The sequence below is a fragment of the Epinephelus moara genome, chromosome 12 (genome assembly GCF_006386435.1).
Source record: "Epinephelus moara isolate mb chromosome 12, YSFRI_EMoa_1.0, whole genome shotgun sequence".
In the NCBI taxonomy this organism is placed as follows: Eukaryota; Metazoa; Chordata; class Actinopteri; order Perciformes; family Serranidae; genus Epinephelus; species Epinephelus moara.
This window is the reverse complement of record NC_065517.1, coordinates 31,223,242-31,226,117: the sequence shown is the minus strand read 5'-3', so window position 1 is coordinate 31,226,117 and position 2,876 is coordinate 31,223,242.

Here is a 2,876-nt window from a genome sequence, read left to right as displayed (position 1 = left end):
TGTTACCGGAGTTTTTGGAGTGCTCAAATAAACTGGCCTTTTTCCCGAACGCTCCTCTGGTCTCCTGCTCGTGAGGGATTCATTACAATATCGTAACATGGTTTAGATTTCTAAATAAATATTCACCTCGTCGCTAGATAGACCTACTCCTGAAAAACTCGTGCGCAAGGCTTTTTGTCCCTACAAGGCCACCATCATTTACCCGACGGGAGGGGTGAGCGAGTGAGCCCTGCAATCTAGAATTTGACCACTGATGTCACTGTTTTCAACCCATTTTACACACTGGCCCTTTAAGTCTTCTCCTTAAGGTTTCCTTAAAATGTTCCCTTCAGTATTTATGGTTGTGTCTTTGTCTTGTTCTTATACTTAAGGAATCAACACATTCTCACTCCGACCTCGTCATATATTCACTCATTCATATTGGTCATCGACTTTCCACGTGCAGATACGACGTGACAGGCACCCTGGATGCACTACATGTTACATGCTTTGTCTTCTTTCAAGGTACACTTCTGTTTTCACAGGAAATTTACACATGTACAGTCCCTTTCAAAATAGACGCACTACTTTTTAATCTTGCTCCAGTTCCTTTCTGTGCAGACTCAAAGTACTCACATGAAGCAGGGAAAAACTTGAACAAGGTTTATTTAAAATTTGAGGCAAAGTCCCTCCAAAATTACATCTCGTCTGGTCCATGACTTAGGCCCAATCCCATTTCTCATTTTCACCCCTACCCCTACCCCTCTTTTTCGAGTGCCCCTTGCAACAAAGTTACAAGGGGTAGGGGTTGAAATATTCCCCTATGAAATGGGACAACCCTTCATACCCGGAAACGTCATCATTAGTCGTCAGTGACGTCATCCGTTTGGAGGGCCATATAGCCCTAGCACTCCGCCCTTCCTTTCTGCCTCAGTGAGAATCGGGACATCCCTACCCCTATGCGTGTACACGCAAAACAGAGGGATAGGGGCAAGTGGTAGGGTTAAGGGGTGTATTGGGATTGGGCTTTATTGTCTTATTCCAGTATGTTCTCACACATTACTTGTTATTACACTCTATAACACTAATAACAAGGTCAACTGCTTTTTATGATCCAATGCCTCTGCTCCTGTGGTCATGTTTTCCTTTGCTTTATCCATTCATTCATTCATTCATTCATTCATAATGTTTCTTGTTTTATTTTATTACCCACCTCTCTTCTCCTATCAGATCACTTCACTTCCTGCCCTTGTGTGTTTTCCAGTTTTGATTGTCTGCCCTGATTAGTTTCACCTGTCCCCCATTAGCCCTGCAGTCACCTTTCCTCCTGCTCACCTGATCTCACTCCTTTAATTAATCACTCCCTACTCATACCTGCACAGTCTGTGTTCATGGCTTCATTCCCTGCTTTGTCTTCCTGTCTGTGGTCCACTCTGGTCAAGTTCATAGTTTTGTATTTTTCCTTCGTTCCTGGATTTACCTGTCTGCATTGTCAGTTTTTTGTTGCCTGTCAGTTTTGATGCTGTACCAGCTTTTACTACTAGGGCTCGCTTTTGTTTCTCCTTCCTGTCTGCCTGGTGTCTTACATTTGGGCCCTTCTCATCTGAACTGTGAAGCTTGACAGAAATGGTGAAGCACGATAAAACTTCCTCAGTCACGCAAAAAGTTTTTACACTCTGTTGAGGTGATTTTTGCCTTTGCTCAGAAAAAGTTGATGTGATAAATGGTATATGGTAACACATTTGCTGAATAAATTCTGACGTAGGGAACATTAACTCAAATGACTGATCAGCTGTTTCCACTGTCGGCGTCTTCCTGTGAGGTAGAATTATAGTTGAGGTTTAAAATAAGTTGCATCTATACTTCTGCACATTATAAAGTAAAGCATGCAGGCTCCCCAGTCTGAATCAAAGTGAACCAAGATGTGAACAAACTTTATTTTCAACATTTGCACATCACAGCTTCACCCCTTTCCCTTTTACTTTTCATGATAAAAGACCAACTTATATTTCTTCAGAGCACCTTACGTTGAGGCAGCTCAGCAAATTGTAACAACAGTACCAATAGATACTGGACTCAAATGCATGACACCATACTTAAGCAGGTAGAATCAAAAAAGGACTTTACTTGAAACAAGGTACAGTACACAAGAAGTCTTTACACAAATCCAGCAGTGATTTTAGAAAACAAAAAAGATGGGTCAAGTTACCACGAGGAACAAGCGAAGAGAAACTGCTAGAACGCGTGACATTTAGGTGCGAAGACAGACTGAACGAGAGAAGAGGGAACACACAGTCTGAATGCACTAAAGGCGAGTTCACATTACACAACTGGCCGACCAGTCTTCAGTTGCGGAGACTATCATAATCTTTTGAGTGTTCATACCTGGCGATGTGTGTTTCTGTCATCGGGAGTCTCGCCAACTGCGTTACGACCTGTGTGTGCAAAGCCCTCGCCGACAGAGCCCCAGATAAGTTCCTGGGCGCTAAACTTTACTTGTCAACATGGATGTCCCGACAGCTCCTGATCCTGTGGACGCCGCCATTGTTGTTGTTGCTTGCCGGCTTGTCCTCCTCACATTTCTTCCGTCCTCCTGCGTGCTGACGTGGGATGTATCCCACCTCTCATTGGCTGATGCTCTTTGTCAGTCATGTCACACTTCTCCAGTTTTCTAGCATGCCAGATATCTAGTCCCAGTCACAGACGAGAAGGCGACTTCCTCGTAGGCTTGTTCACACATGAGGACTCGTTGTGGCAGACTATCTGCGACTCACCTCCACCCCGAGGTGGCTCTCAAGATCCTCTGTGACGTCAAAGTCGCAGTGAAAATCATGTAATGTGAACTAGGCTTATGGAGTGAAAGGTGATGAGGGACAGGTGAAACTTATTATGGTGGA